Raw genomic sequence first — 24,876 nt, 5'->3', positions numbered from 1 at the left:
AAGTGACTTACATCTGGTTTAATGGAACTCCAAGCTTCTTCTGGAGTGATATTCTCTAGAACCTTAGTAGGAGTGCGATTGATTATATAATTTGCACAATTAATTGCTTCGGCCCAAAAACTAAGACTGAGTCCTTTAGATTGCAGCATACAATTAGCCATTTCCTTTAAGGTGCGATTTTTCCTTTCAGCTACACCATTTTGTTGTGGAGTGTATGGAACAGTATGTTGCATTTGAATTCCATTTTCGGTGCAAAAGTTGATGAATGTGTTTTTAACATATTCTCCACCATTATCAGTTCTTAGCTTAAGAATTTGATGTCCAGATTGTTTTTCAACAAAGGCTTTGAAGGCCAAAAAGGTGTTAAATACTTCGCTCTTGAGTTTTAAGAAGTATACCCAAGTGCGTCTGGAGAAATCATCAATGAAAGTTAAGAAGTACTTGCAGCCAGAGAATGAAGCAACAGGAAGAGGACCACATAAATCACTGTGCACAAGCTGTAAAGGGGCTGAGGCGTGCCAAGAGGCACGTTTGTCAAAACTGTCCCGATGATGTTTTCCGAGTACACATCCGGAACAAACACCATCTCTGCAAGATACCATAGGAAGACCTGTCACCATATTTTCTTTACATAGATGCTGAAGGGAGCGATAGTTTAAGTGACCAAATCGCTCATGCCAAAGTTTGCTCACTTCATCATTATGAGCAACAAATACTGAGGGAAGATTTGATGACCCAAAGTTGTGAAACTTATACAACCTTTTGGAATCATCAGCAAGACCAGTAGCTAGAATCTGTTTAGGATCTTTTAGATCCTTGATTACAACATCATGAGGTGAAAATTCAACAATTTTACCTTCACCTGAATGAGTTATCTGATAGACAGATAGAAGGTTGCAGGATAAGGTTGGAACACATAATACATCATTAAACTGACCATTGTCTAGATGAACAGTTCCAGTCCCTACAACATTAAGAGATCTATCATCACCAACATATATATTTTTGGTGTTACAATCATTTAAAGAAGAAAACATGGCTTGGTTTTTGGCCATGTGACAAGAGGCTCCAGAATCAATGAGCCACTCATGAGAATGAGAAGAAGAAGAAGATACATTTAATGCATAACCAGACTGAGATGATTGACAATGACATGCAGAAAGTGCCATTTCGGAAGTTGAAGTTGAAGTAGGCTCCACATGGATGTTATGTTTCTTCATTGCGGCTTCCAAGGCTTCCATCTTCTTAAATCATTTAGATTCTAAGTGGCCATCTCGATTACAAAAGTTACAATGTCTATCAGTCTTCTTCCATTTGTTTTTATTGGTCTTATCATTTTGCTGAAATGATCTTTCATTTTGAGGCTGAGATGGTTTAGGACCATTCTTTTGAGGATATGACTTCTTAGGATTCTTTGAATTTGGTTGCTGCTGGGCGGCTAACGCTTTCGTGGAAGAGTTTCCAAGATTAAGAAGACCAAGGTGTAAGAGTTTTTCTTGTTCTCTTATTAAGGAATCACAAAAGGAGTCAAAGGAAGGGGCCTTGTAGTCTTTTCCTTGACAAATGAAGCTTCCCTTGTAGAATGGAAAGTGGAAACAAATACAGAGTAGGCTGGTCCCAACTTAGTAAGGATGGAATAAATAAGGTTACCATCTTCTTTCTTAACTTTAACACCTTCCAAGAGATATCTAAGGGTCTTGAATTTGGACAAGAAATCTTCAATGCAAGAAAAATTATTAGGATCCAAAGTAAGCAGCTCATTTTCAAGTTGATGGGCTCTAATTTCATTTTTAATCCCAAAAACTTTAGCGAGTTTTTCTAATGCTTCATGAGGAGTCTCAAGGTCTGCAATGTGGAATCTAAGATCAGGAGAAATAGACATCCCTATCAAACCACGTGCTTGATCTTGTCTATTTTCCCATTTTGCAACCTTGTCTTCATCTTTTGGTTTCTTCTCTTGGTCTGTGGCTATTCTGAAGAGACCTTTACTTCTAAGTAAATCTTCCATGTAGGCTACCCATTGGAAGTAGTTAGAGCTGTCAAGAATGACTTGGCATGGACTTTCCATATTTAAAAAAATGAAGCTGAAGATGCTGAAAGTAAGTGTTCCAATGGATAGATCTCGAAAAAATAGGGGTTTTAAAAAAAACGGCTCTGAAAAAGGCTTCCGGATGAAGAAGTTATGGCTTTTTGAAAAAACATTGTTGAAGTTGCCCGCAAAGTGCGCGAATGTGCGGGAATGAAAAAATCCGCCCCCACAAAATGGAGACTTGAACCCAAGACCTCTATTCTCTTAAAATAGCTTTGAACCAATTGATCTATACAAAAAATTTGAGAGAGAGAGAGAGGGGGGGGGGGCCTTGGTTTGCGTGCTTGCCTTGAGAAAGCTCTTTTTCCCTACAAAACACAAAACACAAAACCCAACACGAATATGCAAATAAAAACGAACCTTGTGGCTCGAAGTTATCTTTAGCCAAAAAACTAGAAATTTTAAAAAAAATCTCAAAGTTAGCTTTAGCCGAAAAACTAAATATTTTTCTCAATGTTTCTGATTTTCCGAGATCACACTAAGGTGCAGGGAAAAGAGCATACGCATGAGAAAAATCCTTCCTTTCTGTTTCTGATTTGCCCAGATCGCATAGAGTCGCAGGGAAAAGAGCATACGCAGAAATGAAAGGTATAGATTCGGTTAAAAAAAAGGGCTAAATAAACCGAAACCGAAATAAGCAGAGAGAAAATAACAGTAAACTGCAAAAAAACACTGTATACCTCCCGATCTGAAAAATGACGCAGCTAGGGCTACCAGAAACCTTTTCGCTTGAAACGAAAGGGGTTCCTCACTAGAACAGATGCTCCGAACGCAACAGAGCAGTCCTCTCGGCCCGAAAGCAGTCAGAAACAACAGCTCTAGGAAACGACAGCCGCATGCAGTTCTACCGGCTTCAGATTTGGATCACCAATGGACGCGGCCCTCAAATAGCTCCGATACCATGTAGGAATTTACAGGGTAAGTTCCTCAGAAAGAACACCAAAAGGACACCGCTCACAACCAGATCCCAAATCAATACACCAGTATTTTTGCCGTGGTTAAAACCCTCAAAGTGCAAGGAGGGAAACAGTCCACGGCCTGTCCCAACGTGGGTACTGTTAGTGTCGGTCTTGAAAGCCCTCCATCAGTGATCAAAGCTCTTTGCATTTTGCATTAGTAGGTGTCCCATCAGTGTAAAAATTTGCATCCCGTTAGGCATGCCATAACCCTGATGGAGGAGCTGCTCTATTCATATCCCTTTTGGCTTTGCTGGATCAGGTCATATCAGGTCATTGAGTTTGTCAAAATGCTCTTGTTTGGTCTTAATGTCAAAATTTTTGGTCTAGGGTTTTGGTCAGTTGTCTTAGGAAGGTTAGCAAGGTCGTGTTTCTGAGAGTCCTTGAGTGACCAGCAAGCCAAGGGAAAGATGGTAAACATGTTCCTTTCAGATTTTCATCATGTATAGCTCATTTTTAACCTTGGATTTAAAAACCCTGTTTTTAAAGCCAAGGTCATGATAATTTTTGTAAAAATATTAAGTGTCCAAGAAATCTTCAGAAAGGCAGCAACAACCCTGGTCCCCTTGCCACAGTTCTTCAGATGATCTCCCTGCAAAAAGAATCAGATGAAAGCACTCAAAAAGTCAACTTCAGGATAAAGGAAACCAAGAAAATCAGTGTTTTTAAAAAGTGACAAAATAGACTTTATAAAGTGGGTTTTGGATGAAATTTTTTCAAAAGTGAGATTATAAAAGGTAATTCTCCCTCCTTTAACTTTCATTGTGCATTTCGAGCTTCTAAGAGTGATTGTGAGAGAGTGCAAGTCAAAGAAGGCGAAGATACAGTGTTTTGGGCAGTTTCCAGGTGCGCGACCCTTCCAAGCTCGTGCGTGACCTCTTGGGTGGTGCGCGACCCCTCCAGCAGCTTCCGGCAGTGCAAAATTACAATGGGCGCGACCCCTTGAACTGTGCGCGACCCCTCTAGGGCTGTGCGCTACCCCTTCAGCTGTTTGTCACCAAACTGCAAACAAATTCTCTCATTCCTCTTCGAACTTGCTAAATCGGTCGAGGTAGGCACTCAATTCATGAATAATGATATGGATGGTGAAAATAATGATGTGTGTCGTGGTTTTATCATTTGAATTTGCAAGTGAATGGATTAATATGGTTGTTGCTAATGTTTGTGAAATGCTAGGGTTTATGATTGTTTTCAAGTGTTTATTGTCCCATTGATCCCTTCCTTTTTTCCCCTCTTTCATAATAATCATGCTTGCATCTCTGTCCTATGTCATTTGCACATAAATGTTGCCCTACCCCCATCCCTAAGTTATAAACCCTACCCCTCTCACAAGCACTCAAACCCTAAATTCCTCTACCATACACATGCAAAACTAAAACAAAAAGAAAGATACATTGTAAAGACAAAAGAGAGTCATGTAAATTTAATGTGCTCTGTATTTTAAAGCATGTACAAACCCCTATATATCCTTGACATCCCCTTGTACATGAAATACTTTCCCTTGATGTAAAAATGTTGAGTATGTACTCCTTAATGTGCATGTAACCCTTAAAGAACAAAAAGAGCAGAATCTGCCTTATAACACACATGAACTCCTAAGTGAATTTGGTGTATGGTGTCCTTATGCCCCTATTGATATCTGTATCCCCTTACATGTTCATTATTATACATGTTTTTCCCCATATGAGATGTTTTTGCAAATGATTTCCCATGTTTTATGCACATGATTTCCCGATGTTAAACTGTTCCTATATGCATGATAATGTGTAAAGTTTCCCTTGAAAATTCCCTGTTATTATCATATATTTCCTTTCCTTGTTTAGAAATTCCCTCCCCTAACATTCCCCTCATGTTTCTCCCCTTGAAACAGCATAGAGTTTAGTATTTTTGCAGGCAGAGGCAGCAGTTCAATTTGTCCTTCAGTTTGCCCACCTTGCTCCAAAACCATGTCAGATACCGAGACTTATGAGCAAGGTGTTGACCATTCATCATCAGCAGAGAGTGAGGAACAGAGGAGGCCTCGGAGAGGGGGTAAGGGAGGTCATCATAAGAGGGAAGAGCCTATTTCTTTGGCAGCATTGCAGGCTTGTCCATTGGCACTGAATTGTTTCCGGTACATGTCATGCTATCAGTTTTGTGAGAGGCTTTCACAGATTCAGCACCATAGAGAGTTAGCCCGTTTGTTTGTCCTACACCTCCATGATGGACATGTCACTCTTGCAGGGGTGAATTTCATATTGACACCCGAGGTGATCTCAGAGGCTACAGGTATACCGAATGTGGGTGAGGTGTGGTCGAAGCGCAGACTTCTTGATTTTGTTCACTTTGAGCCCTATATCCGGTCATCATATGTGGAACAGTTGGCGGGCATTTTCCCATTCAGATTTCTTCGGAGTGAGTATGCTCCTCTCATGAGACTTATCATGCAGTATTTCACCTGTGAGGGCAGATTTTCACGAGTGTATTCATATCACGTTCGCCTATTGATGCATTTCACCCGAGTGAGGATGATGAACCTCCCGACCTTCCTATTTCAGAACATTCAGAGGATGGTACCCATGTTACAGAGGAAGACCCCGGCCCAGTAGTACAGGAGCCTTTGTCACTATGGTTTGATCCAGCTTATAGTTTCTTATCAGTTGACTCAGCAGGGCATCTCGTGGGAGGAGTTCATCTCCCGTGAGTTTTTTACAGCACCTCAGCCACATCAGGAGGTTATTCATGAGGAGGGAGGATCATCTCAGCAGCCTGATGCTCCCATCACTCGACATGTCAGCTCCACTCCCATGGTCACTTACCAGAAAGGCCCAAGGGCCTTATTTGCAGCAGCTAGGCGAGTACTATCTCCACAGCAGGTGGAAGGGGTCTCGCCTTCATCTTCAGAGCAGCAAGTGCTTTCTCCACATCAGGTGGAAGGGGCCTTGTTATCTTCATCAGCACAGATACAGCAGAGGGGCAAAGAGCCACTGGTTCATGAGGATCCAGTGATCGATCTTGAGGTCAGTTCCTCTAGCCAGGAGGCAAAGGAAATCATTCAGCAGCTCAGGGCCGAGAATGAGACTTTGCAGCGGAGACTTGAGGGTGCTCAGTGGACCATCACATATTTAGAGCAGCGGAACACTCAGCTGGAGGAGGAGAAGGCCCTTGATGAGATTTGGAGGATTCGAAATGATCGAGTCCTAAACCGTAGGAGGCCCGGTGACCTATGGCCTGCTGAGAGAGAATCCATGCTCATCCGGGTCAATGCACATTTGGAGAGGCTGTTGGCGAAGGCCAACCAAGACAAGAGGCTGCTGAGGAACATGAAAAACCACTATTGGGCTAGGATGCATGTTTGTAAAGCAAAGTTGAAAATAGTCCAAAGAAGGTTGACCGAGGCCCTTGGGAGGAAGAAGAAGGCCAATCCACTCCGCATCTTGGCTGAGGCTTCTCTCACCCATCATGACACTCATTAGCCTCATCACAGCACCAAACACAAAAAAATTTGGAAGTTTTGGCTCATTTTTGGCATTTTTGGGAAATTTACAGGTTTTGGCTTCTCAAGGGGTCTCACCCCCGGTGAGACCCTTTGTCCTCGTAGCTCCGTTTTGCGAAAACTCAGCATTGATGGATTTTTCATGCAAAGTTACACATTCCTATGGATTAGCTTGAGTTTTCATGGAGTTTTGGGTCTCCAAAAAGTCAAAATACAGCCAAATTTTGACTTTCTGCCCCTTTTTTGAGCTGCAGAAGTAGTCTTGGGAGAATTGACTTTTGACTGGGAAAATGACCTCCAAATCCAAAACTTTCCGATTGGGTTGGAAAGTAGACTTCGAGACCTTTCCAACGAGCTATCCTGCACCTCATTCTGACATCAGAAAGGCCTCCAAACAGGGCTTCAAAGTGCGTGACCCCTTCAGCTGGATGTGCGCGACCCCTTGGGGAATTTTGGCCAGATTTGACCAGTTCAGCCCGGAATTTGCAGATTAACACCAGTTTGACTTGCTGAGGTCGATGATGATCTTTTTGATTGTACTTGTGGCACTTTTTAGATACTTTTACTATTGTTTTACTCTTCTAGAAGTTTTCCTCATGTAAAAGAGTAAAATTGACTGTATGAACTGGTTTCCAAGTTTTTAGAGGCAAGTGGTTTTGACTGCCTATTTTGTAGTGCTTAGTTTAGGAGTTGTTCAAACAGCTCCTAGGATGGTGAGCTCGACCCCTAGAGGTGGGGAAGAGGTTAGATCATCTATATTATGTACTTTCATGCTCATTTTCATGGTTGGACTCTTGAGGGAGGAACTATCATTGTATTATCACTTGTATCTCTGCAATTTGTGGCTAAGGAAGACCAGGGTTTTGCAGTCATCATTGGGATTCTTGTGGATTCATTGTGTTGATGGTGTGTCTCTTCATGTTATTGTAAGCTTTGTTATGTGATTCATTTCCTTTCTATACTGCTGCATATTTAAACAAATGAAGTGATAAAGTCAGAATTCATGCTTGCCATGCTCTACTTTTAAATTTGTTTAATTTCTATGTTTTCTGTTGTCTAAAGAGAATTCAAATCCATTGTTTGCTCTCTTTAGCCTTCTTCTCTTTCTTCCTACTCATCCACTTCAGCTAAAGACATCAATACAGGTTCCTACCTTGCCCCAAAGACCCCCCTGCAGAAACTGTGTCAAATCCCCGCACCCTAAATTGTAGATCCTCAATTTGCCACCAAAAACCCCCAAATCAACCTTTTAATCAGTTTACTAGCCTAATATCAGTGTTACCTTTGATTGGTCATCTCATCCCATTGAAAATTTGCCGTGATAGACCGGAGAGATCCTTCTCATACCCCGTAGGGCTAGCTACGAGGTGAAATGGTTTGATGTAGCTTTGAGATTTGCCTTCTCAGCCTGAGGTGAAATTTCAAACTACAGGCAATTTATTAATCAAAGAATGAAAATTTACATAAGCTTCTCTCATGCATGGATTACCCGAACAATGACCCTCCATGCGCTTTAAATAGAACTCATGGACCAATCGGGTGTCAAGCCACGGATCAAGTGTCGGTAATACCGAGGTGAGAGTGAACCGTCGGATCACTACATATCGTGACCGTCGGATTGTAAGTTACAAAATGTACAACGGTAAAGAAACACACTTTACCTAACTCTAACCTAACTCTATACTAGACCAAGTTGAACTTAACTATATCCTATGTGTCGGAATATCCTAACAGTAATTGCTACCAATGCTTTACAAGATGTGGTCGGACTCATTTCTTCTTTCTTTGGGGTTGGTTCCTAGTGTATATCCTCTTTGTTTGACTTTTCTTGATCATTTTCTTCCTCCTCTTCACAATCAATGTAAAATAATTTATTCTCATCACACTTATGACCTTTAATATATTTGTTATCATAATTGTAACAAATTCCTTTTTCTCTTTTTTATTCCAATTGTTGTGGTGTCAACCTTGTAGGTTGTGGAAGGCTAGGAGAAACAACACTTCCATCTTTATAGTTTTGAGGGGTATACTTCCTTATTTCCATAATTTTTCTTTCCATTTTTCTTTCCAACCTGAATGCCTTCTCCAATGAATCAGGTTCCCAAAGACGAACCTCATGTTGAATGTTATCCTTTAAAGTCCCTACGGAGACATCAATCCTCTTCTTCTCTGGAATATCATTTTCCCTTATATTAAATTTTTTAAATTCCTCAATGTGCTCTGCCATTGAACACTTTTGTTTGAGATTTATCAATTGGCTAAATAAGGTGTTTCTCTTTGTATCCTCATAATGTGCTATCATTCCGTCCATGAAAATTGACCACGTAACAAGTGGTTTACGAGAACAAATCCCTTTATACCATAAAAATTGATCCGGTTCTAAATATGAAGATGCAATACGTACCTTTTGTAACAGTTTCACCTCATGTAGATCAAAATATTGCTCCATCTGTAGTATCCAATTTACGGGATGCTTGCCATAAAACTTCCTCATATCACCTTTTCTTGATTTTAGGAGCTCGATCTTGAAATCACTATAACTCTGTAATTTTGGATCTTCCAACTCTAAAATTGTGACCTGTAGTAGCCGTTTGTGTTCTATTTCTAATGCCACCAGTCTGATCAAAATTGGATATTCCAAGAAAGAGTTATGCACAATCTCCCAAGATGACCTGGTTATATATCTTTTCAGAAGATCAAACTTGTATGAAGTGCCACGTGTCACTATTTTGACCTTCGGATCTAAAAAATATACATAAAAAAACTGCAGTCAGTCCTCTTATGGAAACTTGTTACGAAATTTCAATCTGATGCTCAGAGAGACAATTATGATGATTTTCCCCAGGTCACCTGTTTGGGATGTAATTTGGGAGCCTACATAAACCATAAATGTCTTGAACTATATTTCCAAAAATGTAGTGAAACAAGATCTGAAATTCGGGCCCAGAATTTCCCATGAGTTTGGATCAAATGGGTTTTAATTTCAGAGTCTAAACCTTCGTAGAAAATAAATTATAGTGTAAATTACACAATGACCTGTTTGAGATGAAATTCTGGAGCTTGCAAAAGCCATAACTTCCTTAGATCATATATCCGAAAATATAGCGAGACAAGATCTGAAATTCGGACCCGAGGTTCAGACTGATTTCTTCTCAAATTGGTTTTTATTTTAGCTTCTGAAACTTCTTAGCGAAAATGTTATAACAAAAATTCCATGATGACCTATTTGGAGTAGTGAAACCCTAGAATCCAAAGCTCTAATACCAAATGTTAAGAAATCAACTCACAAAAAGATAGAAAAGAGAGATAAATGCCTTAGAATTCAGCCTCTTCGAGGGGGGAACCTCCTTTGAATTACACAAATGAACAATTCTTGTATGATACAAATGACAAGACCTCCTTCTATATATAGGAGTCTAAGGGGTCATAATATAATCAGATCTGACATAACAATAATAATGTTAGGGCACAACAATAACAATAGTGGGCTTCTATGGGGCACAAAAATAACAATATGGGGACTACATGGGCACAACAATATAATAAGGGGGTTGTACTAATAACAATAAGGGGTTACACTAGTAGTATAATAGTATAGGGACCTAAAAAAAATGGAATGCATCTAGTCGAGCCAACAAGGCACATAAATTATACAGTCTGTTACCTTCATGATGAACACCATCCATCTTTGTTCCTGGTGGAATGAACTCATCTACCAAAAAACTTGAACAAGTTGTTTATTGAATAGATACTCTACATGTTTTCCTTACAAAAGAGGGTGAAACCAAATGTTGATAACTCAAATGGATATAGGGGGTTTTTAATAAGATCTTGTTGATCCCAATTATACATCATAAAAATAATATAGAGCTATAGTATGGGGTCAGCTGGAAAAACTAGATAACCATTTTCCAAACAGAATGTGTTGATGGCGTGACAACACGGATAAACATTATCCATTAAATTCCTTTATGATCATGTCCATAAGGATAACCATTATCCAACAAGTATGCTCATTTATCAAAACATCTCTAGCTCAGTGAATAAAGAAAGCATAAAAACGGGTATTGAAAGGGAAACATCAATGGACAATGAGATTTTCTTCAACCATCAAATTGGAAAGGTGCCATTTGCTTTAAATTACATGATTCCACAGAGCTTAATGGCACAAGGTTTTGAAAAAACTCTGGAAATAGTAACTCCAAAAGGCAGAAGTATGTATTAATTAAATAGTGTCATGGAGGTCTCTCCATGGCTTTCCATGGCCTCCATGATTCGGGTCGGGGTTGATTGGCACCACTCCGTTTCAAGCACCGCAGAGGGACATGTCAATTCATTGTTAGATTTCAACAAATATATGCATTCTATACCCATGACGAAACTAGCCTGTCATTTGACAATTTTATGGTATGCCCCAGCTACAATTGCAGCAATTTCACATCTTCATGTTGTTTTGCATTATCTAACTTTGTATTGCCGGAAGGAGTTTCTTTCTCTCTTCCATCCATTTCTATAGGCACGTTTACAGATAGAATCTCATTCGTAACCCTACCGATCCCTAGACACCCAAACATACCCTTTCCCCATGCATAAACACATCCATCCCTAGTTAGTACCAGATTGCGAGATTCTCCCACCGACATCTCTTTAACTTTCATAGGAGCATGTTCAACTCTTTTCCTTCCAATATTATCCATATTTGTAAGCAAATGTACAATGAGGTTCCTACCACCAAGTGTTAACAAGACATAAGGTTTAGATAACATGAATTTTTAATAAGAAACGAAAGCTTCATGCGTCCTAGTGAACTTTTGCCCACCTTCACCAATTGTTTTTAAAGTTTTACAGACAGAAGAAAATATACCCATGGTATACATGAGTCATTCAGAATGTAAATTACGTTGACAACACTCTTAATTTTGTTACTCAAACCAGTTTGTGGTCTTGAGACTACAGGGAGGAGCACAAAATTGATTATTCAGGATAGGTACCCATGGTAACATAATCCATTGGGAATTGCTCCTTGTTTTGTTTTCATGTCATACCCTTCAAGTATCAACCATTACATATAGTTATAACATATATCATTTATGTCGATCTTTAAAAAATAAGATATCAATCAGCCTTCAGGCTTAACCACACACATAATTCTCATAACACTTTGACCCTCACTATTTTTTAGTGATCCATGCACACAGTAATCCTTTATTTGTTCTAAAACTCACTGCAATGATCACTAAAATATGTATTTTAACTCTCTCTCTCTCTCTCTCGATATATATACATATATATATATATATATATATATATATATATATATATATATATATATATATATATATATATAGATATATATATATATATATATAGAGAGAGAGAGAGAGAGAGAGAGAGAGAGAGAGAGAGAGAGAGAGAGTGGCTACACTGGATCAACAATGTGGACTTTTAGGTCCAAATTAATAGATTTATTTACAATGTTCCAAATCAACACTTCACATTTACTATGCAGAAATTATATTCGAAGGATTGAATCAGCATTGGCATTCAACATGGTAAGATTAGGCATTTTGATTTCATTCCTTTGATGACCAAAACAACCATTAATACATTCCATACAAACCATAACTTCATATTCAATGGGTAAATTGTCACCCACCGTGCTTACGCTGTAATAACTACACTGTAGCTAGTATTTCCATATATCATATTTGTAGTCCTACTGTCATAGTCGAAGGTATTATTGCAATACGAATCATAGTCAATATTTTGTATCATAGTTAGCACGTGCTTCAGTGGATGCAATTCAAACCATGATGCATAACGCATAACATAAATAACATGAGCCACTGGCTATATAATTTCAAACCTTAAAGGCATAATTACAACCATGAAGTGAGTTACACATTTTAAAGAAAACCTTAGTTCAAAATTACCTGCGATTTCAAATTTCTTCCCAAATAAATTATTTTAATATTTAGTTGCAACCTTTATGGCTTCTAAGGCCTTAGGCACTACTCTAGAACTCATTGGAATATATTTTTCTTATAGCAATTTTATAACCAACCCCTTCAGTAAAACCTCTTATTTGTTTAGGACCTAGTTAAGGACCTACAACTCAGTCATATCTTATAGAGGTGGATTGGCCCATAGGCTGCAATGTTTGAACTTAGGGCTTCGATACCATTTGTCACATACCTCCTTGACCTAATATCAACAACCACCTACAATGCTCCAATCACTACATCTAACTTTAATTTCTTTTATATATACAATAGTTGTCACACACATACATATTCAATCATTTTACACACAAGATATCACATGCAATTAGACTCATATGCTTAAATATTTGACAACATAACATAAAGAGTAAAGATCCAACATACAGAACGTTCACTGCAATTAAATCAACTTGGATTATCATAAATAATGTCACTTGGAAAATCGAGCACCACCACCCAACCTAGAACTAACATTCTCCAGTTCACCCCCGAACAGAGAATTCTTGACATGAATCAATTGCCTCTTGTTCATCTCCTCAATGGGTATTTAATACTCTCTTTCATGATATGGTTTACTTTAGCGGTGTCCCACTTTCATAGATCCTTTTATCCATTTTCCTAGGCTTTTCCCAGAAAAGCTCGCATTTCTCTCCCGCGAGGATTTTCCTCATAAAAGCTTTCCTTTATCTCCCACAACGCTTTGATGTTTTTCTTAAACTTAGCATATTTCTCCAGCGATGTAACTTAATGGATATTTATCTCCCAATCCATTAAGCTTATCTATAATTGGATCTACAAGTCTTATCATGAAATAATTATCCATTCCTATTCACCAATGGGATTTCATTTGGCAAGAATCTCATCTCTTGGTGTCATGTTTTCCAAGTGACTAAATTATATTTATTTGTTTAATAACGAAGTATTTACTTCATTGTTACACCTCAGACCTAGATTTTTTGTTACAACTTAGTCTTAGCTTAGGTCCGGCATGATAGAAAGAAATTGTTGCATACAACAGAGGAGTGTTACATAATGATTGTTACAAATCACAAGTGTATCATCAATAAAGGCAATGATGAATATAATTCCAAGAAAAAATTAAAGGAATCAACCATAGCCATGATGAACAACCCCTCTAATAACCAAAGAAAAATATATAATGTTACATCAAACATCGTTATGAATTCAATACACACTAGCTAAGGGACCTTTAGTTACCTATCCCACCAATGAATGCTAAGATGTTTTTTAAATCACCAGTGAGGTTCTAACATTCAAGTGAATGTCCATTGATATTATAATTAGGTATAGACATACTACAAACATTTCTATAAAATTGGTTTTGAAAAGAAAAAAGTTAATAGGTGCAATGAGCCACGTTATCTTGGGCATAATCATATCCCATGTAGGCATATGTGTAGTGGTTATGGAATATCCATGAAGGTGGGTGAATGTTAATCAAATTGTTGGAAACCTCTTAAAAAGGTAGAACACATAATAATGATATGCATGGGAGTCTAATTATTTATACACCTCCAAAAAAAATCCAAAGCCAAGACATGGAGAAACTATTCGAAAAATATCATATTCTAGTTATAAAGAATTTGGTGATCAAAGAATTGTTCAATGCAATAGAGCAACATGTAATTTATATGTTGTCCATCACTAAGGAAAATGGTTATGGCCTCGAGGATAATACAAACAACACGTGCCTCCTAACATTTAACATAAGAAATGTTCAATTAACATCTTCCCACTTAGAAATCTTATGCATTAGTGGCAAAAGGAAAAAAATACTTATATATGTATGCTATGATTTTGGTAGAAGTATTATAAGGAAAAATATCAAGGAAATTGGGAGCATCTTCCCCTTGACTAGACAAATTAACAATAATAATAACAATAATCTCTATCAACATACTAAATTTTTACCTTAACAATGAAGGCTTACTAAGTTGGATCAACTTTCTCATGAACTTATTCTTCAAATTTATGGATGTATCATTGTCATAATATTTTAGGAGGCCATCCTCCATTAGTAAAGAATTCATATCATATGAAATGAGGTTCAATGATTTTTTCTATTTTCTCTCTTAGATGACTCAGTCAATTTACCGATGGTTTCACGCTCCAAGTATTTGAGCACCCATGGTTTTTCCTATAGCATTGATGTTAAATGTAGCATATTTATAGGCCAAAAATATCCATGGTAAATTACCTTGCTAACCAGTGGGATCAAGCAATGGCGCATTTAGACACCACCATCTCTCTTGGTGCTTTGGGATCCTAAACATTGTAGTTCCATTGCACAGGTTGGTTGATATTAAAAATAAAATGTTAGAGTTGTCTTCAAAGAAATTTTGAAGATTGAAAGAGTCTTCAAAAAGAAAAATAAAATAATAGTGATGGATTTTCAAAATAATGAAAGAAAAGTTTATGTTTATTATTATTATTATTATTATTATTATTATTATTATTATTATTATTATTATGACTTAAATCCTTATAGGTGTGCACAAATTTCAAGTGTAGCACCCGTTGAATGTAGAATTAAATTCCATAACCAATGAGCAACAATTTTGTATACCTTTCGTTGATCCCACAATGAGATAAACTGGAAATACATGAAAAAAAAAAAATCATGTATTTTTTGTTTATCTCATTGTGGGTGTATGAAAAGTATGCAGAGCTATTACTTATTCAGTGAAAAGAGTAATTCCACCTCAAACAAGTGCCTACACTGAACACTTGAGTGCAACTATAAGGAAATAAGTTGAAAATACTATTTTAAAAAGTAGTTTTCTTGATTTCCCTACAAAAAAAAATTACCCTTATGTTTGACATCATTATATTGAATCTTTACTAGTTTTAGTACATTTTTTTGTGGCCCACTTTTTTTATTTATAAATATTTCTACTATTGATTAATTAATAATTTAATAACAGATATAATTATTTTATTCATTGTAACATACTATAGTATGAAATTATTGATGTTATATTGTAATTCTAGAAGTGTCTCATTTGTGTGCCCAAAAACATATAGTTTATCAATGTGCCTCTATTTATGTTAGTACTAAATATGATATGTTATTGTAAATGTGCCTCTATTTATGTTATCATAATATATATGATATGTTGTATAATAACATGCGCATTGTAAATGAGGTTTTATTTATGTAGAACATATCACCATACAAAAATAGTAAATTAATACAACATTTATAATGCAAAAATGACATCAATTGACCACTTATGTTGATTGTAGTGTGGAGATTTATGACCTAAAATGATATTGCATAGAAAAACTAAAAATTAAAACTTTGAACAAAATAAAAATATCATGAAATGAAGCTAATAAAAAATAAAAAAAATATTTCACATCTTAAAAAATAAAAATAAAAAAATATTAAAATTGTTTAAACACAATAATTAAATGTTATTTCTAGTAATGCTTTGCTTTGGAGGTTCCATGACACCCGACTTATATGAATTTGAAATAGGATTTGAAAAAATGAAAGCCTTAGATCGAGAGATAATGTCCAATTACTTAATGGATTGTAAGATACAACCACCTAGTGAGCCTAAACAAGTGTTGCATGCAGCCGGTAGTCCCTGCCTATATAACCGAAAAATTAGCAAGTTATCTGAAAAGAAATTCTCGTGGGGTTACAGTTGTTGCAAGTGTGTGACAATTGTTGCCGTTGGCAAGCACTAACTGGAACGAATTGTCCAAAACGAATTGTCCACTCCATTACTGGCCGATGCCAACGCTGTTGCAAGTGTGTGACAATTGTTGCCGTTGGCAAGCACTAATTGGAACGAATTGTCCACTCCATTACTCGCCGATGCCAATTCCCCATTTCATTTCTTCTGTTACCAGACAGGGGCATATGGTCGCGGTTCAATTCCCCTTGGATGTGATGATATGTTGGATATTATGAAGATATAGTCCTGCGAAACCTGAAAAAGAAAATTAATGTAAATTAAAATAAAATAATTGTGTTTCAAATTAGTGCAAATTAAAATAAAATAATTATGTCTTTTAGCCTACTTCAATCGGTCATTGCGATTCAAATTTCTCTATTTAGGATTTCACTTCAATTCCCCCTCAATCTAAGTGATATATTGAACTATTGGAATCCTCTTGAATACTCAAGAAAAAAAAATTATAATATAATTAAAATTACTTAAACCCACATTAATGTTCATATTAAATATTTTTATAATATAATTATATGAATGATTTGTCGATATAATTTTTTTTATCATGATAATATAAGTTTAACTAGTGATATAAATCTTTTAACAATAAATTAATTAATTGGAAATCAACCTAGATTTAACAGATTCTTATTGATTACAACGGGACTCCCGATGGAATCAATAATCATACATAAAACATCTCAGAATTATATATGAACCCATATAACTAGCACCCCCAAAAAACAATATAGCAGAAAGCATTTAAACCTTATAATATAAACAAGTGAAATTAATGAAGATTGAACTTCATACAACGATCTACATAAAAGTGTATTTAAATTTGTTCTTAGAGAGTAACACATGTTTATATCGTTAACTTTAGCGATTACAACCAATCCATAAACTATACTAGACCTACTAGACCTTCTGTATTACAAATGGAAATAAATAAATAAATAGGTATTTTAAGACTCCAAGAAAGAAAAACTGAACAGATAAGTATAATATTAAAAACAGAACAGCACGACACCCAATTATTCCATTGCAGAAACATTTCTTATTAACCGTGACCAACACCAAAACTAGATCCAGATAACAGCAGTCTAGTTGCCCTGATTTATAACGGAAACCATTTCAGCCTTATAATATAAACAAGGAAAATGAATGAAAATTGTACTTCATGCAAGGATCCATATAAAATTGTACTTCATACAACGATCTATATAAATGTATGTATTTAAAATTATTTGAAGTGTAATGTATAGGTCATATGGATTGTTATACTACACAGGTTTATATACTATATAAATCGTTGGTTTAAAGCGAATTATAACCAGTCCATAAAGTATACCAATCCTTCTCTGTGTTTGTATTTTAGGAAACTTATTTAGACCCTTTAGAAACAATTACCATATTATGAAATAAAAGGCAGCGATGATGACGGGAAGCCATAAATAACTATTTAAAACTCAGAGAAAGAAAAGCGGGAAAGCCATGCAAGTATAATATTAAAAACAGTATGACGCCCGATTATTACATTGCAGAAACGTTTCTTATTGACCCTGACCAAGAAAGAAGATTGACAGTGAATTTATATAAATATTTATAATTCAGTAACATGGATGCAGAAAAGAATGTTATTCTAGCCCTTTTTTCTGTAAAATTACAGCTTCTGTAATTTTATACACTTAAAAAAATTATAATATTCTATTTTTATACACTTAAATCTATTTTAATAAATTAAAAATTAAAACACAACTAAATGAATCAATGGCACTGTAATTTCAATCTAAATTAAAAATAATATACATTTTAATTTAAATTAACGGTACTTCAATTTAAGTCTATTTGTGTTCCAAATTCATGATTTACAGGTTGCGCACTTACTCGACGAACAACGCACTAAACCAACAATGCGGTAAATGCCTCCAACAACCACAGATAAAATAAGTAAACACATACGAAAATCAATCTGGTAAAACTGGTTAAAAATCACACATTAACAGCATACCACAATAAACTGGTTAAAACTGGTTTTATTTTCATTTTCACAGGAGTCCTCAATACACAATAAAAACCCGACACTCATAAGTGAATCTTACTGAGCAGAAGAATTGGAACATACAAATATTTTATAAAAAGGGTTTTCTCAGCTACCTTTTCAACTACTCCGTGCATTGGGAATCAACCATGAAAATCTCTTAATATTACTCAGGGAAATCTCAATAAGAATTTGGAGCATGAACGAGCGCCACCGCCAAATATTTAAAGGGGGTTTACTCCTCTCTGCAATGCGAGTCAACAACAAAAACCCTGTCAATATAAACCTGACAAATTCTAATTGCATGTTAAAATTTTTAACAGACTTATGATTTGAAAAGAATCAAACGAAAATAAAACAATACCTGGCCAGAAAGGTAATGCACTCCATTGTTGCTTATGTAGGACATCTCACTGAATAACATCACCTGGGATTATAACCTGCATGCTTATAGCTGAAGATGGGAAGCGCAAATGAAAGGAGTCTCCATTTCTGCCACTCCTCCATTGCTGCCACTCCTGCCATTGCAGACTTCGGCTCTGAAGCCTATCCAACAACAGTCTCACCGGAAACCTTCCTCCGCAGATGGTAAAGACTAATTTCATATTAGACTAATTTCATATTGTGTTTGGTGGCAAGAAATTGAGAGGCGGTGGTAGCCAGCTACCTGAGAGGTGGCAGACGGTGGTAGCCAGCTGCCTGAGAGGTGAGAGGCCATTTAATCTACTTTACAATGCTATTAAAAAATTCCAATCTACTCCTCTATCTAATATCGATGATTTTTAATGTTGTGAACTTCCCAAAAATATCGGTGTCGACAAAAACATTTAAATAATGATAAATGGCAGGGAAAATATCTCTTAAAAATTCTGGCTTGAAAAGTAAATGCCTCCCAATAATAAATTCTATATGTTTAGAAAATATTTTAAACAAAGCTGCTCTTTAATATCATAGATGCAGTTTCTAAAAATAGGTAATCTAATGCTTGTGATAAATGTCTCCCAATAATAAACTCTATATGTTTAGAAAATCTTCTAAACAAAGCTACTCTTTAATATCATAAATATCCCTCTTCGCTGCAGCACCATCCGCAACGTCTTCGCGCAGCACCATCCAGTGATTCAGTGATGGCACCAACACCTTTTTACCGGCGTCATAGCAACACTCTTTTCAGCAATATCGTGTCCAACCGGTGCCGCACCACATGCAACACCAAAAGTCACGTCGTTGCCAGACAAATACAACGCTAAACACAGAAACACGTCAAAAATTTTTACAACAAATTGTAATACTGGACACACATCAAACTTTTTTACAACAAACTGTAACAAACTATTAGAATATTTTTTGGCAATCGCCATGGAGGAGGCTGAACAAAAAACAGATAATGAAACCTTTGACATTCCAACTCTAGCAGTTGTGAGAAAACTCAGAACACAGTCTTGGCCTCATGGTCGAAACCCTGGTCCAGAACCTAGAGATTATATGTCATATTATCGAAGTACCTCGCTTATAAAAGAAACCAGTTCCAAAAAAAGGGCGCGGCCTACCTGAGAACAATGACTCATAATGAGAAATCAACTTGCTCGCCTACAGATAGCACCAGAGCTGCCGCATGCAGAAAGCCCACTAGAGCTTCCGCATGCAGATAGCCATGTGGCAAAGTTCGTGTCAGTGAATTATATGTAGTTTGGATATAAAAATCTTCAGTGAATTATATTTAGTTTGGATATAAAAATCTTTTGCACCAGAATATTTAGTTTGGATATAAAAATCTTTTGCACGAGAAAACCTTGGATAGCAGAAAAGTTGAATATCTTTTGCACTTGAAAACTTTGGATATCAGAAAAGTTTGCCGCAAGGACACGCAGAAGAGGTACCAAAAACTTAGGATATCTTACTTTTACCCGTCTTGAAACCTGCGAAGCCCGCAATAAGACCCTCAACTTTGTTGGCCAATCAACAATTACATAATAAATTTTATATTATTTTTTAATATGAAAACTTTGGTTAAAATTGTGATGCACATCAATATTTTTTGTCAAACAGAAGATTAATATGCCGTCAACGCTGAATCGATCGCTATTAGTCCCAGGCAAGGACTAATAAGCCTAAAATGATACATTGATAATGGATAACTAATCATAAATAAATCTATTTATAAATTATATTTATTTATATTTACGTATAAGATGGTATTTATTGAAGCATCTCTGTATATTTCACAACCAAGGTGAAATAATGCTTTTATAATGCATTGAACATCATAAATGGATGGGAAGAAAAAGTAACCTACTTTCAAATTAATAAGCACATTTTAATCGACATGTGTCAAACCGAAATAATATTATATTAATGCTACTCAGTTGAAAAGAAAAACCATCCATATATATATATAATCCTTTCGCAAAATCATTTTTCGTAAAATGTGTTTCCAAATATTATATAAACGCGACTCACTTGAATATATATATATATATATATATATATATATACAAAATCTTTTAAACATCCCTTTCACAAAATCATTTTTCGTAGAATGTGTTTCCTAATATTAGATTACTGCTACTCAATTAACACTAACGCAAAGTTTCGTACCACCAAATACTATATTTATTGTGTCCCACATTGGATAACAATCAGTGGAATTCAACTTTAGTGCGAAAATTATGACTAGCCCAACTTTATTGATAAGAAGTCTCTGTACACATTATTAGCAAATGAAAGCTAATAACGTGCATATGAATGCCACCTTCAATTTCGAGAGGATGAAAAACCGCTTTAGTTAAGATGTTTGATATAGTATATTTTATTTTTAATAGTGTTTGATATTTTGTTTTTTAATTTTTAAGAGTTAATGGATTGTTCAATGTTTTTATGTTTTTTTTGGGGGCTATTTTGTGTTTTTGGATTTTTTAATAAATTTTTTTTAAGTTAATTTGTGATTTTATAGAATTTTTCCCCGATGCAGAAAAAAATTTATTAATGTGATTTTAGTTTTTAAAATGTGTTTTGAAAATATAAATAGATTTAGTTTTTGATTTTTAGTTTTTAAAATGTGTTTTTGATAATATAAATAGATTTAGTTTTTTGAAAATTTCTTAAAATACTTATATGCTTTAGAGTTTATAGTTTCAATTTGTGGTTTCAACAAATCACTGTCAAACTTTAAATAAATTTAACTGAAAAATATATTTATAAAAACTTCAAAATGTAGAACAATTAAATTATAATATTTTAGTGTCTAAAACTAAAAAATTATAATCTAATTAATAATTTAAATAAAAACTTCATTCAAAAGTAATTTTCTATTTCAATAAAAAGAATCATTAATATTTATTATTTTTATATTGTCAATTAATTAAAAAAAACATGAAATTAATAATAATGATTAAGAAATGACCAATATCAAGCAAAAACAATAATTATGAATGTGAGCTAAGTATGAATCAGTGAGTTAATGATTTGGTAATTGTTTTTCTATCACATTCATGGAATTTCTTATTATTTTTATGTAACTAAATGAAAAGACAATAAGCTAATCATGAACTTAATGATACTCTATTATTTGGTCATTGCTTTTTTATGTAATTCATAGAATTTTTTATTAGTCTTATAAAACTGGCAAAATGAAAATACAGTAAACTAATCATTAAGTTAGTGCATGATAGTTATTATTTATAGGCCTGATGATTATCACTATTATTTGAGCTACTGCTTTATATCTTAATTTATGAATGAAAACAAGGACAATAGCTAGAGTTTAAGCCATTTAGTTTAATTTAGCTACTAATTTACTTTGTATTGCTATGTTGTAATTAGTTTCGGTTAAATATAATTCGTCCAAAAATTGATCAAATGCATTGTTGTTGTCATATTGTTCCTTTTCAATGATGCTATATAACAATTTCACTTTTTCTTTTAATATGTCATCTACCGAGCCAATTGGTTCAAGAATTTTCATGCTTTGTTTCTTTTCAATGATGCTATATAACAATTTCATTTTTTCTTTTAATGTGTCATCTACCGAGCCAATTGGTTCAAGAACTTTCATGTTTCTTATCAGTGGCATTGAGAAATTGTATTACAAGGTGAGCTTTTTGTATTTTCACAACTTTTTGTATGGTGGTGTTTCATGTATTTTTGCAAGCTCTATAGAAAAATAATTCATGATTGCATTATCTCTGGATAGGTAGTGATAATAAGCATTTCCTCTTGGATTGTCTTATTCACGCCTACATTAAATTTTAGTTTCAAAATATGTGTTATAATTCCGACCTTTCTAATTATTTTTTGCTCATCAAATCACCGAGGAACGTGAATTTTTAAATATAGAAATAGAATTTGGTAAAAAAGAAGCAATTTCCTTGTCAAATAGATAAACTAAATTTAATCTAAACAAAATTTAACCTTCATCATTATCATCCTTACTAAAATTATATATTATTACAGCTATTAATCAATATTATAATTATTTAATTTTGTAAATTGATCTCATCATGATATAATAATATTTATAGGAAAAACAATATCCCTAGTGGTTGTTTTCGACATGCTTGTGTGTTTTCTAATCACAAAATAACCTTAATTCCATATATAAAACCAAATATTATCTCCAATTGTAATTTAACCTATTGTCTTATGTGTCTATACAATACATAATACAATGGTGAAAGTCATTTACTTCTTCTAATGAGTTATAATATTAGGAAGACTGATATTGTAATATTTAGTTTGAAATTGTTATATAGTGTGACTATATGCAAGCCATTTTAAGAGAGTGATTTTTATAATAATTTTTTTAGTTTCACATAGATGATGATTTTTTTTTACCCATGATGTTTTGGGAATTATTCAACACTTCGTTTACTATGGAGATCATGTGAGAATTTTCTTTTATTTTATCAACTTTGATTTTCTTCTTTATGCACTAAAACATATAGCTATTTTTGATATATTATATTAGGGTTGCTCACCTCCTTGTAATATGTTAATTTTCTTTTACACTCTAATTCTTTATCCCACCACAAGTTATTTTTAAATTTAAATGTAATAATGTTTTTAATATTATCATTATTATGTAAAGTGACATCTTCTATCCCTAATGATTTAGTTGATACATCTCATCTTTATGTGAACCTTGCTTAAGTAGCAAGTGATTTTCTCTGGAGTTTGCAACAATCTTATGAAGCCTCTTATCTTCCATGTTGTTTATCATGTTCTTATACATTAGGTACATAGTCATATTTGTGCTCTCAATAGGAAAATACTTACTTTTATGAGAAGGATAATTTACAACTATCTTTAAGTGCATTATTAACTTTTTAACTCCCATTTATTGTGTTCTGAGTGTTGTAGCTTCAATTAACCTTGTAACAAATATAGATTTTCAAATATGTATGCAAAGCCTCTTCTTTCAAATAATTGTTTTTATACAAAAATAAATCTATTATCAATAAATTAAATCTATTATTAGTACCTCGGTATCATTTCACAATAAGTTCAAAATGAATTCAACCCATCACACTTTAAATAAATAAAATTAAAATATATTAAATATTTTTAATTTTGTAATTTAATTTAATTTTTTAGTCAAAACTAAGCTAATTAAATGTCAACGGATTACTTAATGAGTGCATTATACCTTGCAAAGGCTATTTAAAATTGCCCTAGTCTAAAGCTTATGCTTTTTTGCCCTGAAAGTTATGAGAATTTCAGTTAGATTTTGAAAAAATCCAGCAAAAATTTTTCATAGGACTGAACCCATTTCCTCCATTAAAAATATAATTTAAACACTGCATCTAAAAGATGTTTTGAATTCTTTTACCTATATTCCAACTACTTTTGACTATACTGTCAATGTGTCAATTCCTCCTCCTATATAGACGACTCCAAGAAAGACAGGATGAAAACACACTTGAGTACATCGTGCATCGTGTTTAATATTTGCTATCGCAAAATTGAAATCAATTGTCATGAATCATGATTAACGAGTTTAATCTTTAAACATGTACAACTGATATCAGAGATAATTACAATCGTATATAAAAAACAGGATGAAAAGACAGTTGAGTACATCGTACATCGTGCATCGTGTTTAATATTTGCTATCGCAAAATTGTAATCAATTGTCATGAATCATGATTAACGAGTTTAAACTTTAAACATGTTTAACTGATGTCAGAGATAAGTACAATCGTATATATTTGTTGTCAAAAAGGGGAAGCATTTTGTAAGTACCTATTCCTGGTAAAAACTAAAGGAGTTCCATCAGAACGCATTAAAAAATAAACCAAAAATACCTCCCGGCTTTATAATGCGTATGCCTGTTTATACCCTTTGTTGAAATTTTGTACCATTTGACTGCTATAAATAGAATTTGGACTCGTCCCATGCTTTTAGATTTTCTCTTTTTAATGTGTAAGTTATACACCTTTCCTCGCACGAGTCGCACCTACAAACAAACACTAACACCGAACAAATCAATTGATAACTCCAATGCCATCTGTCCGCCTCCGTTGAAGGGTAGCTGCACACGCTGCATCAGATAAGATAAATATCTACTTTTTCTACTCTTCTGTCAACTGGTGAGGTACTGAAAATCCAAAC

The 24,876-nt window shown here is 34.7% G+C and overlaps 1 long non-coding RNA gene across 1 annotated transcript; it reads right to left on the bottom strand.

Annotated features, from left to right (window-relative positions):
• Positions 1–18,244: 18,244 nt before the first annotated feature.
• Positions 18,245–18,773, bottom strand: LOC149208507 (uncharacterized). Its single transcript, XR_016252131.1, has 2 exons — positions 18,632–18,773; positions 18,245–18,512 (listed from the first exon to the last, which is right to left on the bottom strand). It is a non-coding gene; the product is annotated as an uncharacterized LOC149208507 (long non-coding RNA).
• Positions 18,774–24,876: the final 6,103 nt, after the last annotated feature.

This window comes from Pinus tabuliformis, chromosome 1_2, assembly GCF_031772625.1.
Source record: "Pinus tabuliformis cultivar Carrire ecotype Pingquan chromosome 1_2, CPIR1, whole genome shotgun sequence".
Classification (NCBI taxonomy): domain Eukaryota; kingdom Viridiplantae; phylum Streptophyta; class Pinopsida; order Pinales; family Pinaceae; genus Pinus; species Pinus tabuliformis.
Note: the sequence above shows the minus strand (reverse complement) of the source record. Positions and strands in the feature narration are given on the sequence as shown.